Source organism: Budorcas taxicolor, chromosome 19 (assembly GCF_023091745.1).
Source record: "Budorcas taxicolor isolate Tak-1 chromosome 19, Takin1.1, whole genome shotgun sequence".
NCBI lineage: Eukaryota > Metazoa > Chordata > Mammalia > Artiodactyla > Bovidae > Budorcas > Budorcas taxicolor.
Window position 1 is genome coordinate 7,930,842 of NC_068928.1, and position 7,347 is coordinate 7,938,188.

The window sequence follows — 7,347 nt, forward strand, 5'->3', positions numbered from 1 at the left end:
TCATTTACAGAAGTTCTTATAATAAAGACTAATGTATCAGCCTTTTTCCTTATGTTTTGTGTTTTGTTGTGGGTCCTACTTAAGAAATACTTCTTGTCTCTCTAGATATTTACACCTTTTCCTATTATCTTTGAATAACTTTATGATTTTGCCTTTCCTACTTAATTGTCAATTCATCTGGAATTGATTTTTGTATATGTTGTGAGATGGGGGCAAAAGTTTTATGAATTAGAGATGACCAATCATGCCAACATTACTTATTGAAAACTTCAGCATTTCCTTGTGGTGGAAATTTCTGTTATACATCATGCTCACAACTGTGTAGGTCTTTTTGAAAAGGGGTTTCTCTGTTTTATTTTTTTTCTGATCTTTTTTTGAGCTCTGTGGCAATACTGTGATCTTCTAACTCGAATATCTTTAGTCTTGATATCTGATATCTGGTAGGGAAAGTCACTCAAATTTATTTTCTTTTTAAAGTATCTAGCTTATTCTATATCATTTACATGTTCATATAAACTTACTTTGCTTTTTATTTTTAAAAGTTTGTTTAATTGAGGATTCCACTGGTGGTCCAGTAGTTAAGAATTAGAATACTAGGAATTCCAGTTCAGGAGGTATGGGTTCAAGCCCTGGTTGGGGAACTAAAATCTTTGCTCTGCACAGAGCAGCCAAAAAATTAAAAGCGTGTTTTACTGAATTTTACATACTTAGAGACTTACACACATCCTAAGTGCAAAGTTCAATGAATGATCACAAAGTGAACAAATTTATGAAACTACCAACCTGGTCAAGAGATAATAGTGTGAAACAGATGAAACTGGTATTACTGTAAGTAAAAAAAAAAGTTTAATATATGCCACAAAGCGTTAACTATATAGGATTGATCTCTCACCACAAACAACTAGAAAAACAGAGAAAATACATTAACCATTTTCAGACATTGGACCACAGGTAGCATAGAATTATGATCTCTGAGAGAGAACAAAGGAAGCAGGCACTTGGGTTGTCCCAGCTTACTGACTGAAGACAGTTTTCAGCTGAAACTGAAGTCTGGGAAACCCAAAGAGCTCAGCGTTTTCACTGAATTAAGGTGACAGATACCGAAGTTCAGGGAAGCCAAGGTACCTAGAATTTACCAAGCAGAGTACTAAGAGGAGGCAGAGAGAGAAAGAGAAATCTACAGGAATTTGTAAAGAGTTCTTCACAATTATTTGGGTGAAAACTGATCATTGCATGTGTAGGGTAGCATTCCACAAGGCTGGAAAAAGAACCTCTGGAAAGCAATAGGCCAAAGAGTTCCAGGAGTTCATACAGGGCTGAGAATAGTTTGTACTCCTGCCAGCCAGGGTGGTGATGCCTGTAATACACTGTGAAAGTTAATTTCATGTGTCAAATTGGATGGTATTTTTGGATGAGGTGAGCATTTAAGTTGGTAAACTCTAAGTAAAGCAGATTGCCCTCGATAATGTCAGTGGGCTTCATCCAATCCATTAAAAGCCTGAATAGACTGAAAAAGCTGGCACACTGAACAAAAGCAAAATCTCCAGCAGACTGCCTTTGAACATTATCTGCACTATCAGCTCTCCTGGGCCTCCAGGACACTGGCCTTCGGACTGGAACTGCACCATTGTCTCTCCTGGGTTTCCAGCCTGCCAACTCATACAGCATATTTTGGACTTCTTTTCTGGAACTATGCATGCCAAAAGTCAATGGAATAACACTGCTAAATTACTGATAGATTTTGAAAAAAAAAAAAAAAAACAAAACCAACCCTGCCAACCTAAAATTCTATTGCCAGGAGAAGTATCTTTCTAAAGAATAAAGACTTAAATAAATGAAGAATAAATAGAAGCTTTATCAAAGATACCAAAGCTAAAAGAAATCATTGCAAGTACATCTTTGCTACAAGAATTATAATAAAAGTTCTTTGGGGCAAATGATAGTAGTTAAAGATTCAGTTCAGTTCAGTTCAGTTCATTCGCTCAGTCGTGTCCGACTCTTTGCGACCCCATGAATAGGAGCACGCCAGGCCTCCCCGTCCATCACCAACTCCCGGAGTTCACTCAGACTCACGACCATTGAGTCAGTGATGCCATCCAGCCATCTCATCCTCTGTTGTCCCCTTCTCCCCCTGCCCTCAATCCCTCCCAGCATCAGGGTCTTTTCCAATGAGTCAAGTCTTCACATGAGGTGGCCAAAGTACTGGAGTTTCAGCTTTAGAATCATTCCTTCCAAAGAAATCCCAGGGCTGATCTCCTTCAGAATGGACTGGTTGGATCTCCTTGCAGTCCAAGGGACTCTCAAGAGTCTTCTCCAACACCACAGTTCAAAAGCATCAATTCTTCGGCACTCAGCCTTCTTCACAGTCCAACTCTCACATCTATACATGACCACAGGAAAAACCATAGCCTTGACTAGATGGACCTTTGTTGGCAAAGTAATGTCTCTGCTTTTGAATATGCTATCTAGGTTGGTCATAACTTTTCTTCTTCCAAGGAGTAAGCGTCTTTGAATTTCATGGCTGCAGTCACCATCTGCAGTGATTTTGGAGCCCCCCAAAATAAAGTCTGACACTGTTTCCACTGTTTCCCCATCTATTTCCCATGAAGTGATGGGGCCAGATGCCATGATCTTTGTTTTCTGAAAAGCCAACTTTTTCACTCTCCACTTTCACTTTCATCAAGAGGCTTTTTAGTTCCTCTTCACTTTCTGCCACAAGGGTGGTGTCATCTGCATATCTGAGATTATTAATATTTCTCCCAGCAATCTTGATTCCAGCTTGTGCTTCTTCCAGCCCAACATTTCTCATGATGTACTCTGCATATAAGTTAAATAAGCAGGGTGACAATATACAGCCTTGACATACACCTTTTCTTATTTGGAACCAGTTTGTTGTTCCATGTCCAGTTCTTTTTTTTTTTTTCCCATGTCCAGTTCTAACTGTTGCTTCCTGACCTGCCTAAAGGTTTCTTAAGGGGCAGGTCAGGTGGTCTGGTATTCCCATCTCTCTCAGAATTTTCCACAGTGTATTGTGATCCACACAGTCAAAGGCTTTGGCATAGTCAATAAAGCAGAAATAGATGTTTTTCTGGAACTCTTGCTTTTTCGATGATCCAGCGGATGTTGGCAATTTGATCTCTGGTTCCTCTGCCTTTTCTACAACCAGCTTGAACATCTGGAAGTTCACAGTTCACGTATTGCTGGAGCCTGGCTTGGAGAATTTTGAGCATTACTTTACTAGCGTGTGAGATGAGTGCAATTGTGCGATAGTTTGAGCATTCTTTGGCATTGCCTTTCTTTGGGATTGGAATGAAAACTGCCCTTTTCCAGTCCTGTGGCCACTGCTGAGTTTTCCAAATTTGCTGGCATGTTGAGTGCAGCACTTTCACAGCATCATCTTTCAGGATTTGAAATAGCTCAGCTGGAATTCCATCACCTCCACTAGCTTTGTTCGTAATGATGCTTTCTAAGGCCCATTTGACTTCACACTCCAGGAGTGCGTCTAAGTTAGAGTAGTAGAGGAAGTCAGAGTAGTCTAAGTTAAATGTGTATATTAAAAATTCCAGATCAATCACTAAATACATAGATAGATAAATAAATAAAGAGACGTCCCACTAAAATGTCACTAAGATGACGACAGTGTAAATTAAAAGTGAATCATTAAAAAATACTTAAGCAATTCAAAAGAAGACAAGAGCAAAAAATCAAAAGAATGACAACAAAGATGTATAAATAGAAGACAAATAGCAAGTTGGTAGACTTAAAGCCAAGTACATTTATAATTACATTAAATGTAAATGGAGAATATTCTCATGAAAGACAAAGATTTTCAGATTGGAAAAAATAGAAGAAGACCCAAAATGCTGTCTACAAGAAACTCTCCTATCTTTAAAGATGCAAATAGGTTTAGAGTAAATTGAATAGAGAATAAATACCATGAAGATGTTAATATCTAATCAAGTAAACTTCAGAATATGAAATAACACCAGAAATTAATAGGGACATTTCATAATGATAAAGGACAACAAAATCAAGAGGACATAATAAGCCTAGAAGGTATGTAAATAATAAAACAGCTTCAAAACACATTAATAAAAATGGATGGGGACTTCCCTGATGGTTCAGTGGTTAAGAATCTGCCTGCTAATGCAGGGGACACGAGTTCAAACCAGGTCAGGGAAGATTCTACATGCCATAGGGCAACTAAGTCCGTGCGCCGCAACTGTTGAGCTCCTACCCTAGAGCCTGGGAGCAGCAACTATCGAGTCTGCGTGCCACAACAACGGGAGGCCATGTGCCCTAAAGCTGTGCTCTGCAGCAAGAGAAACCCACACACTGCAATCAGAGAGCATCCCCCACTCACTGCAACTAGAGAAGGCCCAAGTGCATCAGTGAAGACCCAGTGCAGCCAAAAACAAATAAATAAATAAATAATGAAAATATATTTAAAAACTGATGAATTTATAGAAAAACATAAATCTACATTTATCATTGGAGAACTCAACATTTCTTTATCAGTAGTTGAAGAAAAAATTGACATAAAATCAGTAATGATGTAGAATTCAATCAACTTGACTTAACTGACAATATAAAACTCTCCCAAAACAGCAGAATATACTTTTTTTTTCAAGTATACATGGAACATTCACCAAAAGTAGAACATATTGTGGGCCATAAAGCAAGTCTCAATAAATTTTAAAAATACTGAAGTCATGTGGTGGTTCAGTGGCTAAGTCATGTCCAACTCCTTGAAACCTCATGGACACAGCACGCCTGGCTTTCTTCCTCTCCTTCACTGTCTCCCAGAGTTTGCTTAAATTCATGTCCATTAAGTCGGTGATGCCATCCAACCATTTCATCTTCTGTCGCGTTCTTCTCCTACCCTCAATCTTTCCCAGCATCAGGGTCTCTTCCAATGAGTAGGTTTTCTGCATCAGGTGGCCAAAGTATTGGAGTTTCAGCTTCAGCATCAGTCCTTCCAATGAATATTCAGGGTTGATTTCCTTTAGGATGGACTGGTTTGGTCTCCTTGCAGTCCAAGGGACTCTCAAGAATCTTCTCCAGCACCAGAGTTCAAAAGCATCTATTCTTCAGTCTTCTTTATGGTCCAGCTCTCACATCCATACATGACTCTGGAAAAACCATAGCTTTGACTCTACAGACCTTTGTTGGCAAAGTCTTTGCTTTATGATACACTGTCTAGGTTGACCAAAAGCTAGGTTGTCATAGCTTTCCTTCCAAGGAGTAACTTTCATTGAAGTCATACACTATATGTTTCATTGTTTTTTGCTATAATAAAATTAAATTAAAAATCAATAACATATCGAGAGAATCCCCAAATATTTTGTGATTAAACAATACCCTTTTAAATAACCCATGGGTCAAAGGAGGAAATCTGAATAGAAATTAGAAAATATTTTGAAGTAAATTAAATACAACATATGAAATTTTGTGGGAAGCTGCTAAGGGAGTGCTTAGAGGGAGATATATAGCCCTAAATGTTTATATTAGAAAAGAAGAAAGGTCTCAAAGCAACTACCTAAATTTCCACCTTAAAAAACTAGAAAAAAAAAGAGAGAAAATTAATTCCAATGTAAATAGAAGGAAGTAAACAATAATGGTAAGACTGGAAGCTGCTAAAACACAACATGAAAAAAACAACAGAAAAAAAATCAGTGAAATCAAAAGCTGCTTCTTTGAGAAGATCAATAAAATTGGTAAACTAGACAGACTAATTAAGAAAAAAGAGAAAGAAGACATAAATTATTATATCAGAAATAAGAGAGTATCCGGAGTATTTTTATAGACATTAAAGTATAATAAAGGAATATTATGTCAATTAAAGTATTTAAATGAAACGGACAAATTCCTTAAAAGATGAGAAGAATGCACAATCAGGAAAAAAAGGATAACCTGGATAGCTCTAAGTCAACTAAAGAAATGTTCACTTAAAATCTATCAGGCCTGGATAACGTCACTAATGAATTCTAACAAATTATGGAGGAAATAATACGGATTATATACAATCTCTTTCAGAAAATAGAAGATCAGAGAATCCTTTTCAAATCACTTTATGATACAATTACCAATACTATCAAAACCAGACAAAAACATTACAAAAGAATAAAACTACAGACCAGTATTCCTCATGAACATAGAAATAAAAAAATTTAAGAAAGATTTAGCAAACTGAATGCAGAAATATGTGAGAAGGATAATGCGTCAGATGAAGTGGGATTTATCCTGAGAATATAAGATTAGTCTGATTTTCAAAACTCAATATATGTCATTTCAACACAGTAAAAAAGAGGCACAACTGGCTCTGCGGCTTAGTTGGCTAAAGCGCCTGTCTTGTAAACAGGAAATCCTGGGTTCGAATCCCAGCAGGGGCTGCTGGGTTTTTCTCTCTCAAAACCGAGTCCTTTGTTTTTAGGGCTTCTTAGTGGGTCCTAGCGGTAAAGAACACACCTGCCAAAGAGGTGACATAAGAGGTGCTGGTTCAATCCCTGAGTCAGGAAGATCCCCTGGAGGAGGAAATGGCAACCCACTCCAGTATACTTGTTTGGAAAAATCACCAAGGGAGCCTCATGGGCAATAGTCCATGGGGTCGCAAAGAGTGGGACATGACTGAAGCAACTTAGCATGCAAAAAAGAAAAGTCATATGATCCTCTAAATAGAAAAAACACTTCACAAAACCCAACATTCATTCATGATAAAAAAAATTCTCAGCAAACTTAGAATAAAAAAGAATTCCCTTGACCTGATGAAAGGAGTCTTCAAAATAAACTACAGCTAACATTACACTTGATGGTGAGATAGATGTTGAATGCCTTCCACCTAAGATTGAAAATGAGGCGAGTACATCTGCTCTTACCAATTCTTTTTAACATTTTAATGAAGGCAAGAGAATAGGATAGAGAAAAATCACGCAGATCGTAAAAGAAGAGATAAAACTTTCTTTTTTCACTGCTAACATGATTGTCTATGTAGAAAATCTTAAGCAGTTTACGAAAAAGCCATCAGAACTAATATATGAGTTCAGTTCAGGTCATATAATACAAATTAAAAATACAAAAATTAATTGTATTTCTATATTTTTAGCAACAAAAAATTGAAAAAAATTTTCAAATTCTGGCAGGATTTTGATTGGGACTAAATTGATTTTACAGATCACTTTAAAGAGAATTGGCATCTTTACGAATGTGTCTTCCAAAATGTGAAATAATCCTCTACATATGTAGATATTCTTTAATATTCATTGATAATGCTTTATAGTTTTTGTGTAGAATTCTTGCATGTCAAATGAAGATTCATTTCTAGATTTTTATGTTTTCTAATGCTATTTT

At 37.0% G+C, this 7,347-nt stretch overlaps 1 non-coding gene across 1 annotated transcript; it reads left to right on the forward strand.

Annotated features, from left to right (window-relative positions):
* The first annotated feature begins 6,318 nt into the window (after nt 1-6,318).
* Nucleotides 6,319-6,392, forward strand: TRNAT-UGU (transfer RNA threonine (anticodon UGU)). The gene has a single exon. It is a non-coding gene; the product is annotated as a tRNA-Thr (tRNA).
* The last annotated feature ends 955 nt before the right edge of the window (nt 6,393-7,347 follow it).